Below are 22703 nucleotides of genomic sequence, written 5' to 3'. Positions count from 1 at the left end.
AGGTCGTGATTCTGGCTCTGGATGTCTGCATGCCCAGAGGGGACCACAGCTGGGCAGACCAAGTGAGCTTGGGCAAATACAAGAATTTGTGCACCTAGGGTGCGGTATTCCTTGTGCGCGCGTCTGGCTAGATTCCCGCCTGGGGCTTTATAAAGTATTTTAGAGGTGAGCTGCTTGGGGAAGGGGTGAATGGGGACAGTGCTGATGGAGCGATCGGAAGGAAGCGCAAGGACACGTACCGAATAATAACTTATTCTTTTGAAACAGTAGTGGGACCCGCTCTCTTCCATTTTGCGATGCAGTTTTCTGAGATGTTTAGGCAGCTTTTTTCTTCTTCTGTAGATCAAAACAAACCAACCCTATCGTTCTGACCCTATTACTATGACTGTTGTCGTTAGGGCTCTATTATCCAGGCAAGAATTAAGGAGAAGGCAGGGTATGGGCGCTGGGGAGGCGAAAGAAGGCTGAGTTCCCGCCCAGGGCAAGCTGAGCTGCAGCCGCCACAGCAGCCTCCATGCCCCATGGACTTGATTTATGCCGCTTGCTCCACGTCAACTGCAGGCTGGCGGGAGCAGGCGGGTCGTGCTGGGTGGGAGGGCTCTGCGGAAGGTTGGCGGGGGTGGGCTCGCCTCCCCCACTGCAGCGGCCCGCACTCAGCACCCTGGACAGCAATACCAAGGGACTGCTCTGGCGCCCGCGACCTTTCAGCACCGCGGATAGCGGTCCGGCCGCCGAGCCGCATCTCCCTGCGGCAGAGATGCCTGGCCGGCGCTAGATGTTCCAGGGCTGGAGGCCAAATTGCTTCTCTGAGGCTCCGGTCACACGGAGACCCCTAACAGAGCAGGCATAGTAGGTTAATAGGAAAAAAGAAAGAAAAAATAAATCCTCCCTACAGGACTCCTTTGCAGGCAATTGCTGGCTCCCATCCTCAGCTCCTGCATAGCTTCAAAACAAAAAAAAAAGTCTACTTGTGGAAATTTTCTGTGTTGCCCTCTTCTCCACCCCCTTTTTAGGTAGGAAATAAAAACACTTAAAAAAAAATCTTCTCTTACACTCTAGTCGGATATCAAAGGTTTTGTTTATTTCTATTTTTAACAAAGAGCAGATCTGTCTACAGATCCTGGGTGGTCATGAATGAGGTATATATGAAGATACCAATAAATCTGCTTATAAGAGTGATATATCTTTCTACATGTTTCTATTTGATAAAAATACAGGGGTAGTTGAACTAAGCAGAATCAACTTCAGTAATGAATCCCTCTTCCTCTGCCCCATCCTTGTGATTAGGCATGAACTCAAGCACATACCCACAAAAATACATCTCTGAGAAATATTGCAGGTCCTATAAGGTATAGATTTAACCTCTTTGGCCATGGTTTCAGAGTAAGGGGAAGTATTTCCTATGGACATTGGTTATCTCAGGATAGTTTCTGATTTTGACAATATTAAAACTGGCTTTCCTCAGGAGAACCCAGCTGTGTCCTTCAGAGTGATGCAGAGGAAAGGGCCATGGGGTAAGACTGAAACTGGACCCTGACCTAAAGATCTACTGCAATTTCCATTACAGCACTGCGGGCTTTGCTGGGGCAGTGATAAGTACTTTAACCATTTTCTACTCTGAGGTTTGGAGACTCCGAGTGAACAAAAATTACCACAGGAATATTTCCAGCTGTTTGATATAGATAAAATTAACCTAAAATGACCAGGAAGAAAATTGTACTATGTGAGTAGTTGTTAAATAAGAGTAACAGCGTCATATGTAAGAATATATATGTAACGCATTAAAGAAATGCTATCATGATCCCCTGAAAAGCCTTAAAATGAGATCTTGGATAGTGTTTAGTTAGTCAGAACTCCAATTTTTTATATAATAGAGGTTCTAAAATGCCCTATCCCCATACAGAGGGTACTTTCATTCCCAGCTATTTATTTCCTAGTGTTTTTCATTTGTTATGGATAACCATGTGTTTCCATATAAGTATACATTGATCTGTTGCTGGATAGAGATTTAAAATTATTATTCGAAAGTATGTAACTGCATGGAAGAGTTTTATAACTCTGCAATCTGCAGATGAAATAAACAACTGTGTTTTAGTGATGGGAGGAGGGGAGAAAAGATGAGTAGGAGTCTTTAAAAATGCTTTGACTTCATGCTGCATGTCCAGACAGCTCTCTGCGTAGTTGCGACAAATAAAAAAGCCTAACGCTGCCGGAATTACGTGCCTGGACATTAGTAATTACTGCTGGGTTTGTTTGTGAGTGGAAGACTGGGGTGGGGGGGCAGAGGTAGAGGACTGCAGTGAAGCTGGCAAAAGGCACAGATCTGGGAGGAAGTGGTGATGTACGCAATTATGGAGCTAATTCTAGACTAGCTTACTGAGAAGTAAAGAAAAACATAACTGAAGCATGAAATTAACATTTGCATTATTGATAAGCTTCAGGGAAAAAAAATCAAGAGATTTCCTATTCTAAGTTTTAAATTTTAAAAATCCAGGACAATACGGCGAGAAGAGGCAGGAGCAGATGGACATAAAGATGTGCCAGGAAACATTCACACAGACCCTCTGATGGTACCTGCTTGTTTACTTGTTGGCATTTTCTGCATTACCATCTTGGCATTCAGAATACAAAACAATTTGTAATCTTCTTAACCTCTCTGTGGTAAAATCTCCCAAGAATTCACAATTGCATGACCACAGATGCACTAACACAGTACAAACTGCCCCTTAATTAGCTTGTATAAAGACATTCCTAAGCTCTAAGTGTTGACCCCAGAGGGATGGTTATCAACCAGAAGATTGATGTTTCTGCCAGTAGCAACTCTTCCCATAGTATCTAGCCTTCAGCAGAACATGTAGGTTTTGATGATTAGGAGAAATGAGAGATAATTTGAGAAAGAAGTCAAGAAAGGAGGCATGAAGGATTAAACTCAATAAACCTGTTTTTTTAATGAGGCACTATAAACAAACTATTTTTCTCACATTATGGAACTGCTTTACAATTCTATAAATGTAAGACTGGTGTTTTCAGCCTCTGTGCTAGATACATTTCTGCAATGTCATCCCTTGCCAGCAGGGGCCAACCTTTTAGGAAGATATTGATCAATCAGTGAACACCAGATACATAAATGAACCCCATGGAAGATGTAAAATCCCATACTCACATGGTCTTTGACCTCAGTAAGTTTAGTATCTAGTACTCTTAATGAAAATAATAAATAATGAAAATTAATAAATAATACCAGAATGAAAAGGCAATAAAACAGTAGGGGAAAAATCATGAGGGAGTGTATAATTATTTGCCAGATGAGTGTGACCAAAAACAAGAAATGCAAGTTCTGAGGAGGACAATATTTCAGGGGACTGGAATGATCTGAGAGAGGGAGCAGGACCTGAGTTGACTTTTGGAGGTTGGAGAGAAGCGAGGAAAGTCTGCTAAGTAAAAATTACAGCAAAGGCAGAACTAGGAGCTAGGTAAACCCAAGTTATAGTCAGCAAACCCTGAAAATGCCCATCCATCTATGTGGGGTGGGAAGCTTGTGTAGAGGAATACACTGGAGTGGAGAGTTGGAGCCTTGTATGGAGGCTTTGAATGCTACCCTGAGGACCGGGTGCTTTACCCTCTAAGTTGATTTCTGAGCAGAAGCTGATATAACAAAGTAGCCATGTCTTTTTTTTTTTTTAATCTTGGAATTGCTATTGACTGAGAGGATTAAATCTGTATTCTTCCAGAGATAGAGGAGAGCAAACTGACATCATAACAGATGATAAAAAAAAATAATAACCAGTCCTCATGTAGCCCTATTAAGATCACCCTTTAGGATACACATGGACTTCTAAGTCCTACCCGGAAGTTAGTTGTAAGTTTCAAATTTTCATTATTGATTAGAACAAATTATTCAAGATGAGCGCCCACCAAGGAGATTGAAAATCAGGTCAGGAATCTGGAGATGAGAGGTATCCAGAAAGTATACTTGAATAATAAACATGCAGGACACACTCTTGCTCCCTCTGAGTATTCTGCACTGTCAAATACACTGATTGGACAGATGAAAAAAGATGTCAGGCTTTCTGTGCATGTTTCAGGCAGCATGACACACAGAACCAGCTCCAAGTGGCTAAAACTGGGAAAAAAAGAAAAGATAGAAGATGCTAGGGGGAAATTTTGAAAAACTGAGGTGAGGTGGGAAGGACACCATATTTCTTTTCCTATGATCCTAGCATCCTACCTGATTTTTGCTGATTACCCTAACTCCAGGGCTAGCTTGAGACCTGAACTATGCCCATTTCATTCTTAATCTTGTGCTTACTACTCTCACAGCAGAGCTTCAAAATTCCAAATTCTGATGAAACTGCTGAACCAAAATAGTCAATGGTTTCATGTGGAGGAATAAATGGCAGTTGCAGACATAGATCTTGTTCCTATTTCAAAAGTGTCAAGGGACTGTCCTCATCTGCTCTTCACCAAAACACTAGCAGGAGATATCCTTAGGATAACATGTTGACTTCCAAGCTGACTCCTCAGGGGAAAATTGAAAGTAGTGACGTTTGATGCTTTAGGAGGTCAGACTGGCAGTTATTAAACTGAATGCAGAAGGCCTTCCAAGTCATCAAGTAGGAGGGAGGAGATATGACAGAGCATTGAGGAAGCAGGACGTGGTGAGTGGAGAAAGAGTTTTTAAAGAATTAGTCTTAGAAGAGGAAAGAGGCTGCAGAGAAATTTCCAGAGAACTCCGGCTGCACTATGAACTCTTCAGAATTACTATTACCTCTGTGATGATAATAGCTACTTGTTTCTGCACAATTTTCTTCATGAGGATCTCAAAGCACTTCACCTAATATAAAAGTCCAAGCAGTTTCTGATTTCTAAATGAATGATGCAGCTTATATGAGTTCATAGGTGATAACAATTAGTAAGCCATAAATCTGATTTAGAAGGACAGAGACACTCAAAGCAGTGATTAAGCAGAATAGGCCTGCGGGAAAGAAGAGTGAACTATGAATTCTAAAACTTTTTACCTGTCCTAGCTCACTGAATCCTCACCACAATCCTGGAATCAGGGTACTGCCATTATTTCCATTTTACAGATGAGGAAACTGAGGCAGAGAAAGGCTAAATAACTTGCCTAACATCACAGAGCAGAGCCAGGATTTAAATGCAATCAGTCTGACTACAGAGTCTAAGCTCATCAGTGTATACTCTGTCACCTCTTGCATTATCCGCATTTCTCCTACTGGCCAAATGAAGCACAGAGGATGTATAAGACTTTTTCCCCCTCAGTTGCACGGCAGACCATTATGGCAAGGATGCTGATCAGGAGCCAGGAGACCTAGTTTTAGCCCTGAAGCAATCACTTGTCATTTTCTTTAAATAATCTATTTAACCAATATTGAACTCAGTTTCTTCACCTGCAGAATGGCAGGATTGGACTGCTGTTTTCCATCATTCCTTGCCATTCAGAAGTCAGTGGAATCAGTAGTGAAAACTCCAGGTAACAAGTCTGAGTCCAGTGACAGTTTCAGCTGACATTTCCTTAACACTGCTTCTGTAACTGATGTGACTCCCTCCCTCACTGTAACATTAATTCCTTCCACAGCCCACCTCGTCCTCAATCTCTCTCTCTTTTCTATTTTCCTCAGTAATTTTTTGACATCATCTTTCTGAAGCCTTTCTGGTCAGGCTCAAGAAATCCTGCTTCTTTCCTCAAAGCCCTGTCGTCATCACCCTTTGGGGATCTCCCATCCTTCTCAATCAGATTTATTGCTGTCTGGAACAGGCAATTTCTTACCACCTGCCTAAACTTTTTATAATTCTTTTTTCAACACAATTAACTGTTTGTAAAAATAACTTTCTAGACCCCCTTTTGATCATCTGTTGTGTCCAACTTAAAGCAATTTATTAGCTGCTATTTCCTCATGCCTCTTTCTTTCCATGCCTTTTAGGAAAGGGGAAACATATGCTTTTATAGAATCTCAGCTCTTAAGTACTTAAAAAGTCAGCATTTCCATATGACCTGAGCCACATGATATAAGCAGCCAGCTCAAAAACTAATCAAATTTGGAGGTGGGGGGGTGGTGGGAAAATAACATCACACAAAAGCTTCAAGGACAAGGACGAGAGAGGAGGAAGCTTTAAAGCCTACGGGATTTAAAGTTCAGAAGCAAGCAGCAGGAGATACAATATTTATTCATTAAATTCATAATCACGTGTGAATGAAATTCACACTTTCCATAAAAGCCATGTTTTCCCTATGGCTACAACCTCATTTTGACTGCAGATTTTCAGCATCTTTCCATCGAAGTAAAGCATGATATCACAAGAGGAGATCCTAACTGATTTTCTTACTGCTGACTCAGGGGTTAGCCTCAGTAGCGATTAACTGATGACAAGAACAAATCCGTATCCCCAAAAAGAGATGGGGGAAGCCTTGTTTAAGGGTTTGTGCTTCCTTTTCAGTGCTTAACAGCCGCTCTAGAGAAACTCAAAGTGAGTTAACAATGACCACAGCAGGTTGGTGTTGAATGACAGCTGCACTAGGTTTATGAATTGCTTTCTGTGGTCACGGAAAAATAAATTTAATCCTCTTAGCTAGTAAAGGAAGCTGGATTATTATTCATGTGAAGAGAAAACTAAAACAACTTACTTCTCTTCTCCTTTTGGGTTTTGTGATTGATCTGACTTGGTTCCTATTACCCAAAGGTGGCTAATTCTCACGTCTTATATTGAGACTGTTTGCACTTTCAGCTGACTCACCTCATTTTCCAAGATGGTCTATTTTATATTTGAAGAGCAAGGTTACTTTCCTGCTGGAATAGTAAGTACGACAAAATGACCACCTTGTCCCAGCTTCCCCAACACTTCCGATATCCAAATGACACTAGTCACAGATTTTGAACTTGGGAGATGACTTTTCATGCCTGCAGGCTTGAGTGAGTGGTTTTCTGATGACAGCATGTAAGAAAATGAAAGCCTCTTAGGTGCCCCCCTGAGGCCAGAGTCACTCTGCACTCCTGCCTCATTCCTATTTTAGAGAAATCTCTCAATTCAGCTCGGAGAGTCCTACAAGTTGAGCAGAATTCCTTTCCATGGAGAATCTCAGACCAAATTGCTGATCTCCTTTATTCACATTCTTCTTTTGTGAAATTTCAAAGAATAGTGACTGACACTGCAAAACAGTATATTTCCTAATGCAGTTAGTCTGAGATTGGTCTGACTAGCTAGAGATAAATCACACTGCAACGTCTCCACTGATAAACTGAAAGAAGAGGGAGATGAATGCCCTTAGTCTACTAGGAAGAACACTGGCAAACGATTTCAATATGCAGCAATCCAACTGAGTGATTTTTTTTTATTTTAATGGGAAAGTCTAGTATAACCTCACATAACACTAGAAATCAAGACGGTGTTCCTGATTTATGCCTGAGAAATTGCTGAATGTATTACTTTTTCCAGTTTCAAGATGACTATCCCTGTATTCCTCAAATACAAATCAGCTGCTGTTAGGGAGCTCTTCACAAATTAATTAATTGAGCAAATATTTATTGAGCCTCTGCCATGTACCAGGAAAGCACAGTACTGGTTACTGAAGATAGAGCAGTAAATAAAACACGCATGCAACTGCCCTCAATGCATTCTGCTGGGCCTCCTTTTTGAGGTATTATTATTTTAGAAGATGTGTTTCACACAGGATCCCTTTTAGAATCTAAAACATTAACCCAACTTAGAAAAGAATTTGACTCTCTATCCAAAATGTGCAATTGATTGAAGGTTTCTACTGAGTGATCAGTGACCATGGAGAGGTTGCTATCATAAACAGAATATAAACTAAGAACCAGTCTCAGCCATTCGAGGAACTTAGTAAATGTCTAAGACATGCCCTTGTGTAAATTTGCCTCCATTTATGTGGCAATAAATTAGGATATCACTAAAATTCCTTTTAAGTGCCTGTTACATTCCAGTATCGCAGTCTATCAAGACCATTCCCCACCACTCGTGGGGAGAACATGTCAAGCTTCAAGAAACATGGTACCTCCTAGGCTGGAAAACCTTGTCCCAGCCATAAAATTCATGGAGTAATGCACAAATAGGTTGACCGAGAGAAAAACAGTGGCACTTTGGATGACAGTACCTCCCACGCCAATCCACCTCCCTCCTCTGAAAACTCTCTATCATTAAACAAGATACAAAGATTAGGATCAAGTAAAAGTATGTGTTAGTCCCTCAGCTCTTGCTTTTAGAAATTTACCTCTTCTAATCGAGGAACAATGCCCCCGTCTCCCTTGTAAGATTTATCACATTGCTTTGTAATTACATACTTATGCGTTTCTCTTCTTTAACAGACTATAAAAGTCTGAGAGCAAGGGAAATACCTTAACCATCTTTGGATCCTCAGTACCTATAACAGTGCCTGTCACACACCAGGTATATAGGGAAAGAATGAGCGAATGGGGATACCAAGTGTCCCTTTGCAAAGGAAAGAATTCTACCACTGTAAGTAATTCCTTCTTTTATTAATCAAATGTTATGATCAGAACAGCTTGGGAATACAGATTCACCCTAAATGTTGGAATAAAATTATGCCCCAAGGAAGCACTTTTGTTCGCCCTAACCAGCTGCCAAACTTTGGCAAATAATTTATTTTTCTGACCTGTTGTTTTATCACCTATGAGTCAGGGGTTAAAATGTTAATGAAGAATCAGAAGGGTCTCAAGAAGAGCACTGCTAAAAGCAGGTTTATATTCAGAGATAAAGAACCATTACCTATGAGTGATTAAGGTCAGTTTCACATATAAAGCCAAGCTCTTTAACATAGATAAAATAATGCAGCTAAATTCTTTACTTTTCATTATGATGGAAAGGATATTTTTGATGCCTTTCTTCACACATTCACTGAGACCTATATTATAGTCCCCAGGGAAATAGATTGGTGGCTTTAGCCAGCTCTTGTCTTTGGGGCCAAGTGTTTGCTGATTCTCTATTAGAACTGGTGGCATGATGTGCACAATCTCTCCACATTGATTTGGCTTTGTAGAAAATGTCCTCCAGACTCATCGGTTTCTAACTTTTCCTTTCAAACATCCAGTGTCCTCTTGCCTAGGAGAGAAAAGTAAACTGAGGCATGATATGGTAAATCAGCCCCACTTATCATTAAGAAAAAGCCATTACCATGTAAGTGTTGAATTTTGCATTCCCCGCTCCCAGTTCTTCTTATTAAACAAGTCTAAAACCACTGGTCACTTACTCTGCTCACTGCTTTTTCCAGCTAAGAATGAAGGTATCACTTGATGACCGTAAGAAAAAAGTAGCCAACTTATTGAATGCCCACAGTATGCTGCACTAGACCCTTGGCATACATTATCTTGTTTAATTTCCATAGCAACCTTCAAAGCATTTGGAATTCTTGTCTCTCTGACTGCAAAGTCCATGTTTTTCCCCACCACCTCATGAATTTTCCTGAGTCCCAAACAATCTGGTGAGATCTCCTAGTAGAAATCATGCTCCTGATGTGCAGAACACAAGTCAGCAAAATCCAAAGACCTCAGTCCTCTGAACTAACAAGTCAGGTGAGATGTGGTGGTTTGAGCCACCAGGAGAAACTAAATATCCAGACAAGCTCACTGAGCACTGGATCGAGAGTAGGAGGGCTGAATAATTAGCCCATCTCTGCCACACCGGTTGTATCACCCTCATCAACTTACCCAACTTGAACTGAGCCTCCGTCTTCACATCTGCGCAAAGACAGCAGTAGCTGTTATGCGTATGTCAAGTGGCTGTTATGAGACCCTGAGCCAACGCTTGTGACATATTGTCACCTCCACCCGGGAGATAGGAAGGGACTGTCGCTACCACGTTCCGTTGTCCACCATTTGCCATGACAGATTTCCAGTGTTCTTCACTGTAGGTTATGTGAAGGCCGTATGCTTCTTCTCCTCCTTATAATGTTGAGCTCCTTAAAGAAACAACAGGTCCTGCCATCACATTATTTTTTAGCTTGAGCGGCATGCATAATAAAATGGGAAAATGTGTCAACAGTCTTTGCTTTTTCTATTTGTGGGAGGATTTTTTTTAATGCCTTTGAATAGCATCTCTGCTTTGGGAATGGCTTTGTGATTCTCAGGATAACTTTTGGAGACGAAGAAGCTCGCTTATGCTTTAATGAAACACTGGTCCCCTCTTGCTAAGTGACATGGTTTTTAAGGCCCTAGAGGAGTTAAAAAGAGATGCTATGCAAAATTTCCTGCTATTCTTTAGCTTAAGAAAAAGAATTTCGCTGTAGGTTATTTAGTGAACCATTATTAAAGCTACACCTGTTGGCTTCAGTTTGTATTGAGCTCTTTGTGAACTTTTTTTTTGGTCAGGGAGGGTTGAATTCCTTATTAAATATTGTATGTGTGCATGGGTGTTTCTGTATGCACACACAGTATGTAGGCAGAGAGGTTCAAGCACAAACTCTTGCAGCCAGCCTTAGGTACAAGATTCCTACATGCGTCACCTCATTGTCAAAATCTTTAGCTTTATTTATATAAAACAATAAATATAAAATCATATATATAATAAAGCAAGTTATGTGAAGTGGAAATGTCTTCAGTTAAGCTGAATTCACAAAATGATTCCTTCCAAAGTTGGAAAATGCTCCCAAAGCAATTCTGCATGCAGCCATGACCTCAAATTTGGGGAGAATTTCTGCAAATCTAGGACAAAAGAGCTTACTGGGAAGGGTTTTTGAAACCTGCAGTCTTGTGAGCACCTACTATGTACTAGTTGTCTTATTACTGTCCATTGTAGCTAGCATTATATTTAATTTCTACAACAGCCTCCTGAATGATGAGTTATTTTCCACACTTGACACAGGATACTGTTTGGTCAAGGTCCTACCAAGGTGCTAATTGCTGCCCCTCTGCCCCTCCATGAAACAACTGATAGATACAGGGATTAGTGATGAAAATATTGGGATGTTTTTTTAAAGCTTGATTGGGGAAAAATGGTTTGAACCAGCAGCCAGAATCAGACTAGCTCTGCTCCTAGCCCTTCTCCAAATCTGGACATTGAGACCCACCAAAGGAGGGAGGGCTGTAGAGATATGTACAGTCAGACACAGCTAGAACACCTTAGGTCCTGCCCTTCTCCTCCACTCATTCCTCTTGAGGTACTGAACCTGCCTCAGGAGGTTTGCAGCTTGGAGGAGCAGAAGATGCAACCTTGCTACGGGTGACAGATCCCAAAGAAAAAGCCTGGTAGGGGCTGAGCTATGTTTGCTCACTGCTTATTTCTCATCTCACAGAGCACTTAATTTGGGGGTTGGTTGAACAAGGAGAGGAAGGGGTGGTGGGGATGACAGAAACTATTGTCCCAATAGTAATCTTCCCAAAGACTGGAGGTTCTCATTTTAAGGGACGAGGGAGGGATTGATGAGTCCGGAGAGACAGGAAATGTATCCTCCTCCCCCACAGCTAATAAGAGAGGGAACTTGAGATTGAATTTAAGATCCCAAGTGACATACCACAATCAATGGCTCGTTACTCTAGGACATTGATTCTCAAACTGTGATCTTTGGACCAGCAATGTCAGCATCACCCAAGAGCCTGTTAAAAATGAGATTCTCAAGCCCTACCCCACTCTACTAAATCTGAAACTCCAGGGACAGGGCAAGAGTTTTCTGCTTGCATCACCTTCAGATGATTCTGATGCATGCTGACTTTTGAGAACCAATATCCTAGGGATCTTGTTGGCTCCTTCAGGTGTTCACATTGATCTCGAACTGGGTCTGATGAGGGTGAAGTGTTTCCACTGTTCTCTGAACTTATGACAGCTGTGACCAGGTATTTGGAGAGATAAGTGCTGTCCTGAGCCACTGGATGGACGTCTCCACTCACCCTTCTGACTTAGTAATAAAGATGCTCAAGTCCATCAGAATGAGTCTGAAGGATGAGGAGGGTTAGTGGCCACTGAATGGTGACAGGGGTTGTGGGTGGGGAACATATGGGCTCCTTTGATATGCTCTTCCCCCAGCAACAGTGACTTAATCTCTGGCTCCCAGAATCCTCCTCCCAAAACTTATCAAAGTTTAAAATCTCACCAAATGACAGGATAGCCCTTTTCTTCTTTCTGCACTCCCAGCCTGCAGCCTCTGAAGGATACTAGAGAGGAAAGTGTACCCACTGTGCAAAGGATAAAACAGTTCCCATTGCTTTTGCTTTGGGGTCCCCCAATAAACTGCCACAGGTACAAGGAGGGGGCTAGCTCTTTTCCACTCAGCCTGCAATTTCCTGTTTTCTGCTCTGAATCAGAGCACCAACTGCCCTTTGGAAAAGGATCCTGATGGCAGACTCACCCTTCTTTTGTGCCCTCTTCTCACATAGAATCATAGAAATGATTTGCTAAGGCAGAACCTATAAATGGCCTTAAAAAAATGACAGATGGCTAGGCTCAGAGATAAATTATTTACTAAAGTTGCAGGGTAAACATTACAGCCAGGGCTCCTGACTCACAGTCCAGTGCTCTTTTACCACCCTGTGCTTCCTGGCCACTTCTGCCTCATCCCTTCCAAATTTTCTCTCCAGCACAGGTCCATACTCCACTCAGGAAATCTCTTAATCTGCTGTTACTCTCAGAGGTCTTTGGCCTCAAATGGTGACCCAAAGTCTGTAAAAACATAGTAGAAACATTCTCATGATTCTGAGCACAATAGAGTGTCCTGAAAAGGTTGACTATATTGCTTACATATATTTGGGTTTTGCACATGACAGAAAAGTCCAAATATAAGTGATTTAGGCAAAAAATGATTGATTGCTCAGAGAATCTGAGTAAATGCTGAACAATCACACCATGGGAAAGGCAGAGAGGTTGCTTGAATTCAGAATCAACTCAAACCAAGGGTTCAAGCACCACCAAGGCTCTCCCTCTGACCCCTGCCCATGCTTCCTTCTGCACATTGACTTCACTTTCTCTTATTAAAAAGTCAATTCCTCCCTCCATGTACTAGAAACATGGACATCTAATTTGTATTTCCTGCATGTCCACAATAGAAAAGGGACTGCCATTTATTGTCTGTACCCAAGTTTAAAAATCTCAAGAAAGGCTCTGATTGGTCCGGCTTCGGCCAGGTACCCAGTTTACACCAATCAATTGTGGGTATGGAGTGTCATGGAAGAGTATGTCTTACATGCTGGAGCCACACAATTCAACTGAGGAAAGAACCAGTTTCAAAGCTGACATAATAAGCTATATTATAATTTTTTATCAGGTTACTTACCAAACACTTGCATTTGTTTAAAGACACTTTTCTTTTTCTCTTTTTTACGGACACTATGGCCTAAATTTTAAACTTCATAACAGCTCTGGAAAGGAAGGTGATCTTTTTTTAAAGTAACCATTTTGTAGATATAAAAACTGAGGCATATAAAAACTTGACTGCCCTGGGAAACGTCACCTGCCTACTTAGTAGATGATAGAACCAGCTCAAAGATGAAGATTTCCTAGATGCCCAGTTTTGCTCCCTATCCATGGATGACAAACCAATGACCCTTAGGCTTAATATCATCTGCATACTTGTCTTATTCAGCCAATGCTGGGTTTGCAAATATCTTAAATCTGAATGCCTTAAGGCAGAGTATTTCCTCTCCAATTTGCGACAAAGCCTAACACTACATAACTTTATATTTCTGCTTCAGTCCACACTTCTGCGTTATCTTTCCAGCTCCTGTAGGCATTTGTGTCTATTTCCACTGCCCACCAAAGTTATGGCATTCTGGTGGATCTGCCAGAATCGGATACAAGTGGGAGTTTCCTGGGTTACTTTGCCACAACTACTCCTAGTCTTCGTAAGTTATGTTAGTATTTTGAGAGACAAGATTGGTTGCGTTGAATAGACCAACCAAGTTTTGTTGGTCTGTTTGCTTTTAATCTGAGTAGGATTAGCTTTCTGTTTTTCCCACTGACACTCCTGGCAGTCTGACAGGAGACTTTGGAACCCTTTGCAGAGTGATATTTTTTAACGTATAAAATAAAGTACATCAGATTTCATAGGAAACCAATTATGTGAAAGTATAGTTCTCAAAATATTAAAGTTGTGGGATAGTAACATATAATCTTTTAAAAAGGAAACATTAAGTAACAACATTTGGTCCAATAACCATCATAATTTCAAAGTGGCGATGAGAATGTGATGTTTTGCGATGTCTGTGACAACCGCAAAGTGATAAAAGGAAGCATCCTGAGTTTTCTCCTGGTGGCGCGTCAGGGCCTGAGCCCTCCCCACACCCTCCCGATGGTGGAGTGGGAGGAGGTCAGTGGAGCAGAGGGAGGGGTGGGTCTCCATGTCATCCAGGCATCAGTCACAGCCGGGAGACTTTAAAGCAGTTAGTTTTTGTTAGGTAACAAATTACCATTTCATATAGCTTTTGGGTCTGTGGGTTAACGAGGTGGTTCTTCAGCCAGTTGGTGGATTGGCTAGAGTCTTGTTGGTCCATGATTTCCTCACTTCCGTGAATGGTGGTTGGTGCTGGCCCTTGGCTGGGGCAGTAACTGACTAGATCATCCAAAAACAGCAAGAGAAGGCAAGCCACAGTGTGTATGCACCTTTCAAGTGCAGCGAAGCCACATTTGCTATTGTCCCAGTGGCCAAAGTAAGTCACACGGCCAAGCACAGAGTCAGTATGGCAGGGGGCCACCCAAGATTATGGATACTGTAAAGGGGGTTATTACAGCCCTTTTTTTTTTTTTTGCAAAAGTATCTACCACAGCCCCCACCAATCTTGGGCACATAAGTCAGAGAAATCCCCTCCATGTGCCACAGGCTGGGCTCTAGGCTCTGCCTGTCCATCCTGGGGCTGCACAACTTCCCCTAAATTCCACAAACCAGGAATCCCAAAAACTCTTCCTCTGTGGGCCTTCCCATTCCTTCCTCAGCCAGATTTGGAGCCCTTGGGCTTAAGTTTTGGATCTCCTTGGGTCGGGGGGCACCTGGGACATCTTGCTGCATCTGTCCAAGGCAGCTAAGGAATCACAGACCCAGATGTCTGGTAGATCCAGGAGGGAGTCAAAGGGAAAGTTTTCTGCTCTGATCATCGAGGATGAGTAAGCCTTTCTGGATTCAAATTGCGGGGAAAAACTCAAAGTGTCAGTTTCTTGTTGTTTTATGATGATGTTTCTTTAACGAAATGGCTTATCTCAGTGAGGGCAATTGTATTTGAAGGTTTTTCTCTGTTCTTCCAGAAGTGGCCCCCTGTTTAAGAAAACCCTGCTTTCTCCTCTAATTGCAAGAGCTCCCCATAATGGTAGCAACAATCCTCAGCCAACCCTCTGTCCAATGAGACCTTTCGAAGTGGGAACCCGAGGGAGGAGGCAGTGGAAAAAACCCTGGAGGCTTTTCAACTGGGCTGCTGCGTCATGGAAAACAAGCCAGGCACCTGCCTCGGGGCCTCACAGCAGCCTCACCAGATCCTTCGTTTTAGCTCTTCCATATATTAGCAGGGGATGTCTGGCTTACTCAGCCATCTAGTCAGACACTTCCAAAGAGCATTCTGAGTCCTAGCTGTTCATTTTTCTCAAATCACTTCGGATATCAGACGGCAGTCTCCTGAAAATCAGGCCCTGGACAGAGAAGCTTCCACTCGTTCAGTCCTGCACCAGCTTCAGTTCCCTGAGCCCTCAGAAGAGAAAAAAAATTATATAAAGGCTTCTAAGTTCTTTAATCGTAATGCTGTCTTAGGTTGGGGTCCTCCCAGAAGCAGACCCTGAGAGAAGGACGTAGGGTAATTTGGTGGGTGGAGTGGCAGAGATGGCCCTAAGAAATAGGTAATGAGCAAGAAAGCTGGATGGGATGGGGAGGAAGTCAGTATGGGGGCATCAGAGAGCAGGTTACCACCTGCTGGGGTTCAGTCCTGCTAGGGACCTCTCTTAAATGGAGAGCACAATAGGACTGAATTGCTCCCTCAAACAGCAAGGGATTTGGAGTATTTACAGGCCAACTCCCATCCCTCAGTGGCTAAGGGTTCTTCCCAAAACTGTAAACTCGCACCCAGCCCTGTGAGAGGCCAAGTCTACTCCTGAGACTGAAGCAATCCCCAAGTCATAGAGACCCTCAGAATATACAGGAAAGGTGAGTGCCAAGGAGGTATAGATGGAGCGTCAAGAATGGCTGCTACAGTTTTGCAAACTGTCATCTCCAGACACCCTGAGCATCACAACAGCTGTCTCCAGCTTTGGCGCACTGATATTTCAGCCCTTCATTTATTCAGCATGTATTCACTGGCCTCCAGCTGGGTACCATGTATTCAGCATCCTTGTACGAGGCACTAACCTAAGGGTTTTGTATACATCATCTCATTTGATTCCCATGACAACCAAAGTTATTATTAGTTTTATTTTACAGCTGAGAAAACTGAAATTCAGTGACTAATTTAAGGTAAGCAAATTACCGTTAAGTCCCTCAGTTTGAAAAGGGCAGATCTAAAATTCCCATTTCTTACTGTCCATTTTCAAGTCCATTCGCTGTGACCCACCAGCCCAGTTAGGTGTTGGTGGTCACAGGGAGTCTATTTTCCTGCTGTTATGAGAGAAGTCCTAACCATGCCCAGTCCCTGTACCTCCATTTCTCCAGAATCCCTCCCTCTGCCTTCTTTGTCTCTCCTGTTCCTTTATCTCTTGCTGTCAAGTCTGCTCCAGTGAGTTAACTCCTGTCCCTGCAGTGTTCCAAACCCTCTCTCAGGGCAATGGGCTGCCCCACACATCCTCTAGGCCCCCTTACCCTGGGCACTGTGACCACTTCTCCAAGCTCACTATTTCTTTGGATTTCTAGATCCTTAAACACCCTCCAGCTCACACCCACCCATGATCTGTGCTCCTCCACCAGCATCTGGCAGGCACTTTGGCAGGTCCTGCTGCTTCTGGTTGCCTAGTGAAGGAATTGGAGAACGATCTCTTTGTGGCATCTTGTGATTTTAGGGCTGATTTCACCCGTGGGCCCCAAGCAAATGAAGTCAAATGGTTGGGTTTTAAGCATCAGAACAAAATGTAAGTCCCATTTTACCGTTGTTAGTATTTTAAAAATAAAATGGCACGGGGTGAGGACCAAGAGAGGGAATAACTAATTCCAGCCTGCCAGCCGGGGAGTGGGAGGGAGGCGGCAGCTCTCACGTCCCAGGGAGGGTACTGCAGCAGTAAATACAGAACTTCAGCCTCCAGGTGGCAAAAGATACATAAAGGGGAGAGTGTCGGGTGCACAGTGATGCCGCACAGCTCCACTGCAGAGCTAATATGTACGACTTCATGGGGCCCCGACTCTCATTGTGAAACACACCATCAATAGTGATCAGGGCCAATACCTCTGTGGCTCTGAAGCCAATGTCGGTGAGTGGCAGGAACTCTCCACCGAACAAAAACAGGATATAAAGTTGAATCTCAAAGAATCAAAACAAGGGGGTCTTTAATGGAAAATGCCCTGGTAGAGATCAACGGGTGTAAATTTCACACCATGGGTCCAAAGAATCCCTTTAGATGAATCCAAAGTGCTTTCATGGAGAATGAAGACTAGGGCACCTCGGGTCATTCAGACCCCATTTGAATCCCATCTTAGATCCCAGCTCGAGGTGCTTTTGAACCACTCAATGTGCCATGCCACCTCTGAGCCCCCATGGCTGGGGTTACAGCATAGAAACATGGAACGTTGAGCTGGAAGAAATACTAGGAAAGCTTTCAATTCAACCCCCTCAAGCACTAGTAAGGACACTGCTGTGACTTTGTTAAATTAACCTTTGTGAAGTGCATGCTATGCCATGGTGCCCAGGAGCCTTCCCTAAGTAGAGGCGCAGAGGGAGACAAGGGGAGAGGGTAGAAGCCCTCTGATTTTGGGGGGCAGCACTGGAACCCAGGTGTGTTCCTAGACCACACCTCACAGTTTCCATGGTCATGAGTCGAAGCACCATGTGGCCAGGCTCTCTGCTCAGGATCTCACAGACTGCCAACCAGGGTTCAACTGGGCTGCCTCCTCATTTGGAGCCTGAGGTCCACTTCTAAGTTAGTGTGGGTTGTTTGCAGAACTCAGTTCCTTGCCTTGTAGGACTGAGGGCGTGGTTTCTAGGTTGGGTGGCCACCAGGAGCCATTGTCAGTTCCTTGTCACATGGCCCCTTCATGGGCCCTCTCATGACACTACAGTTTACTTTTTCAAGGCCAGCAGGAGAATTTCTTCAGGAAGGGCCATCTCCCTGGTTTAAGGTCTTTGGCCTGATTAAGTCAGGCCCACCCTCATCCCTAGCTAATCTCCGTTTTGATGATCTCAAAATCAACTGACTGGGGACCTGAATTACACATACAGCAGCCCTTTACCTCCCCCATTTGACATAACCCAGTCACACAGTGACAACCTGTCATAGTCACAAATGCTCACACTCAGCAAGAGGAGATCACACCCAGAGTTTATGTGGGAATCTTGAGAGTTGGCTACCCCCATACTGGGGAAAAGCCAATTCTGCTTTCTTCAGCAGTGCACATGCTCCTGGAGGACACGTGGGGCCACATCACAGTCAATGGTCTCCCAAATGACCTTCTCTCAGCAGCCAGGTCTCCTGAACTGGGTAATTTGTTTGTTGGCCGACCTGCCTGCCAGCCTGAGTTGGGGCCCACATGACTTTTTCTGACCTTGATTGCCTCCATCCACAATCATTGTTCCAGAAGAAGCAAGGCAGGCAGAGCCTGGAAGAGCAGGCAGGGGGCTCTAGAAAATTCAGTGTTCAGTATTTGCCATTAGCAACCCCAGCAGACTGATGCAAACGGCTTCAATCACTCTGTGGAGCAAGCAATCACTGCGGGCTTTGGGGGTCCCCGACATGAGCTGCAAAAATGTCTTTGTGAAGCAGCCACCGGGGGTAACAGGGATGCCCTGCAGCCTCGCTGAGCCTCCAAGGAGCTGAGCAAGAGATCTGGGGCAGCCCACCCAGCTCAAGAGAGGCCAGTGAGTGCTGTGGGGCCCTCAGCATGCTGAGTCCTGCCAAAGCTGGGCTGCCCTGAGCCAAAAAGAGAGGTGAGGCGGGGGTGGGGTATAGTTCAGTGGTGGAGCATGTGCTTAGCATGCACAAGATTCTGGGTTCAATCCCCAGTTCCTCCATTAAATAAATGAATAAATAAACCAAATTATTAGCCACCCCCCAAAACAAAAACAAAAGCAAAACAGCAGAAAAGCCCTGGCTAGAAAAACAGGGATTGGGACAGACCTCTGGTGGGGTGGGTGGGCAGCCTGACAGATAGGTGACATCATGAGGCAAGAGTGGCCTCTTTATTCTGTGATTTGGCAATGCCCCCAGGGCCTCAGAGGCCATTGGTGGGTTCAGATCCTTGTGATGCTGTTCCCTCTTTTCGACTCTCCCTCCCTCCTGCCCTTCACCATGGATTTACTGAGCATCTAGTTCATACCAAGGCTGCTCTATGCACTGGGGACACAGGGGCAAGCACGTCAGGCAAGCTCTCACGTGGAGATAACATTTTAGTGGGAGGAGACAGACATTAAACATAGAGGCTGACAGACCACAACAATGTCAGGTGGGATGGGGGCTCAGCAGGGGATTAAAATAGAGTGAAGTGGAAGTGAGAGACGGGGTCAGGGAGGGCCTCTCTGAGGAGGTGGCAGTCAAGTTCCGATAAGAAAGCACCTGTCACTGTGGGAGACAGTATTTCAGGAAGTTGGGGCAAAGCCCTGAGTCAGGAGCGAGGGTGATGTGTTTCCAACAGCAAGTGGCCGAAGCTGTTGGAGGGGAGTGGGCAGAAGTAAGGGAGTGTGGGATGAGGCAGGGGAGGGAGGAACACCAGATCGGCCGGGGCCGCAGAGCCTGGCCAGGGGGTCTGGCTATTGGTGGAGAAGAACCAGAAGCCTCTGGAGTGTTTATGAAGGGGATTGTCATGATCTGCTTTATCTTTCTACGAGATCCCACTGGGTTGAGGGGAAACGAAGGGAAACAGGGAGCCAAGTAGAAGGCAACTGCAGTTTCTGAGTGTGGTTATGGATGAAGAAATTTGGACCCAATGAAGTGACATGACTTACTAGGGGCTCCCAGCTAGACTGGATGGCCAGCAGGTGAGCATCATCAGGTGGGGCCCTGGGAGAGCTCTAACTTTCCCCTCAGTCACCGTGTAGAGTGGGATGCAAGCTAATGGAAGTCCAGTTCCCTGTTGTCTCAGAATTCCAATGCAGGTGATTCAGTGAGGAAGGATTCTCAGGTCACCCTATAAGAACATGAGGGGAGCAGGATGTGGCAGGCCAAAGAGCCCAGCAAGGATGTGATCCCAGCCGGGGACTAGTCTCAGGCTGATCTTGAGCTCCAGAGTGTGGATTGAATCACAGTTCGTCCTGCCTTAAAGCAAGGAGGTAGCTTTGTATCATCAGCCACTGGCCAGCCTGTGGTGTAGGGCCTTGTAAACCCCTGGGCATCTCAGGGGAGGTAGCCCCTGTCAGCCAACATCAGGGCTCAGGAGAAGTCACAGGTGCAACCTATGGGCCACAGCAAGCTCAGCAGCTGGGGAGCTGGTGCCTCTGCCAGTACAGAGTAACTGGCACCTGGGAAGGGCAACTCCAGCTTCCATTTTGGTTCCCATGACTTCTGAGTGAGGGAGGAAGGTGATACGGCTATGAAGTACCCTGCTGCCAGAAAATACTGGGCTCAAATTAAAAAAAAAAAGAGCTAGCATGGGAGGTCTATTATAGGAGGAACCTCTCATTGTCCACAGGTTCAGTTCAGAAAACCATTAGTCAGCTCCCAGTGTGCACTTAAAGTAGGAATTGATTTACGTCCAGATGGTCCATTCACCAGCTCCTCAGGAATAAATTCATTGTGTGCAGGAAGGTGTCAAAAACCAAACTCAGCACCCTGAATAAAATAAAGGAAAGGGATGTGTTTATTGCAAAACTTTTGACCTGCAAAAGACCCCGGGAGCAATGAGTTTTGAGTTGTTCACAGACTGAAGGATTTTTATGGGATCGATGTGGGAGTTATTTGGCTTTTTCTTTAGCTGATTGGTTGCCCAGTGGTCTTATTTGGATCAGGGTAGCTGGGTCAGGGGAACAAGGAAATCCAGAGCTGGCATGAGCAGACCTGGAGTTTGGGGATTGGCTGGTATCCTTTGCTGATTTCTGAGAAGAGATGTAAATTCCTGCAAGGCTAGGTTATGGTTCCTTAATGTGCCTGCATTGACTGTCTCCATTTTGTCCCTGGCATAAGTGACTCCATTTTAATTTCATTCTACAGAGGTTATGTCTGAAGACCCTTTTCGCCAAAATAATAGGAGATTAGGATTAGGTCCACCTAGCCAGTATATTAGAATCTCCCACCAAAGAGAAATGATTCTGTTTCTGAGAATAAATGTGAGAGTAAAGTCACAAGGAGTGCTGTTCCAGAAAGAACCACTGCACTGTGATCACAGAGAAGGAAGCAGCAGCTCAGGAGTAAAGCCACCTTAACGCAGCTGCCCCTTGTGATTTACTTAAAAGAAACTGACTTTACTGCTCAAATCAGTAGCTCTTAAAAATGTGGATCAGGCGGGGAGGGTATAGCTCAGTGGTAGACCGTGTGTTTGCACACTCGAAGTCCTGAGTTCAATCCCCAGTACCTCCATTAAATAAATAAATAAATAAAACTAATTACCTCCCCTCACCAAAAATAATAATAATAAATAAAATAAAGTGATGTTATTAAAAAAAAAAAGAATGTGGATAAGTCGTTTCCAATACTTGTCTGCACATCAGAATCCCCTAGGATCTTATAAAAATTCCAAAGCTCAGGCCATATCTTAAACCAATCAAATGACAATTTCTGAAAACATTTTTAATAAGCTTTTTAATTTTGGAATAATCTTAGATATACAGAAAAGTTGCAAAGATGGTACACCTCCCATCCAATTTCCCTCATTAACAACTTACCTTTTCATATTTGTACATGTGAACCCATTTGTCACAACTCAGAAACTGACATCACAGTTCATCAGACTCCAGATTTTATTTGGATTCTATCAGCTTTTCCATGAATGTTCTCTTCCTGTTCCAGGATCTAGTCCAGATGCCATATTGCATTTAATGGTTATGTCTCCTCTGTCTCCTTTGGTCTGTGACAGTTTCCTCCTCTTGCTTTGTTTTTCATGACCTTGATAGTCTTGAGGAGCATTGCCCCCTATACCCTGTAGATGTCCCCCAATCTGTGCTTGTCTGCTGTAGTTCCTATCAGTAGACCAGGGTTATGGGGTTTTGGAAAGAACATGGCAGAAGTGAAGTATCATCTCATGTCAAAGGTTACAGCAAATCTACTGATGATGTTATAATTCACTGCTTGCCTGAGGTAGTGCTTTCCAGTTCTTTTCCCTGCAAAGTTACTATTTTCCCCTTTTCCATACTCTTATCTTTGGAAACGTGTCATTGAGTCTAGCCCACTTCCCAAGGTGTTTGTGTGTGTATGTGTGTGTTTGTGGGGAGGTGGAACTCAAACCTCACCTATAGGCAAAAATCTGAGAGGCACATTTCCATGGTCACCATATCATCCCCATCTCATTGCCTTAGGTCCCAGTCACCGTTGTGTAAACTTCTCAAATAATCCAGGACATGGCATACTCCTCAGATGCCCTGCCATTGAACCAGCACTTCCTGGCTATGTTACCTTGCTCAGGTTGTTAGTCCCTTCTGAGACGTCATTTCTGCATCTGAGAAATGAGTATCGGTAGCGTATTT

The 22703-nt window shown here is 43.9% G+C and overlaps 1 protein-coding gene across 2 annotated transcripts in view; it reads left to right on the top strand.

Annotated features, from left to right (window-relative positions):
- Positions 1–22703, top strand: part of SNAP25 (synaptosome associated protein 25) — a 78517-nt gene that overhangs the window by 167 nt on the left and 55647 nt on the right. The window lies entirely within an intron of this gene.

The sequence above is a fragment of the Vicugna pacos genome, chromosome 19 (assembly GCF_048564905.1).
Source record: "Vicugna pacos chromosome 19, VicPac4, whole genome shotgun sequence".
Classification (NCBI taxonomy): Eukaryota; Metazoa; Chordata; class Mammalia; order Artiodactyla; family Camelidae; genus Vicugna; species Vicugna pacos.
The sequence above is the reverse complement of the archived record's forward strand: the minus strand, read 5'-3'. Positions and strand labels throughout refer to the sequence as shown.